This window comes from Euleptes europaea, chromosome 1 (genome assembly GCF_029931775.1).
Source record: "Euleptes europaea isolate rEulEur1 chromosome 1, rEulEur1.hap1, whole genome shotgun sequence".
Lineage (NCBI taxonomy): Eukaryota > Metazoa > Chordata > Lepidosauria > Squamata > Sphaerodactylidae > Euleptes > Euleptes europaea.
Genome location: NC_079312.1, coordinates 34286356 through 34286820, shown reverse-complemented (window position 1 = coordinate 34286820; position 465 = coordinate 34286356).

Below are 465 nucleotides of genomic sequence, written 5' to 3'. Positions count from 1 at the left end.
ACCCTTATGCCGCCATCCCCAATACACACACACACAGAGAGAGAGAGAGAGAGAGAGAGAGACTGCTTTCTGCACGGATTCATCCCACAGCCCCGCTGCAAAAAAAAAAAAATCGGCCCTGCTGCCTATTTTTTCAATTTCCTGACAGCAGGGGGGCTTAAAGCAATATCGATCCATTTAGCAGGGAAATACAGTCGCCGGCATCGCGCGATGTGTTTTCACTAAACATCTCTAATGCGATCAAGCGTCATAAAAAAATAATGCAGGCCTATGCTTACGCGGACATAGGCCTCTGCGTGGGGTTGGCTGGATTTAAAACAAGCCCCCCCCCAAAAAAATAATAATAATAATAATCCAGGCACGGTCTCCCTCCGAAGATCCCGGGCGTTGCGATCTGAGCAGCGGCGGATAGGTTAAAAAGAACCCAGGGCTGTGATCAGAATGAGGAGCCCAGAAGCTAGGCTG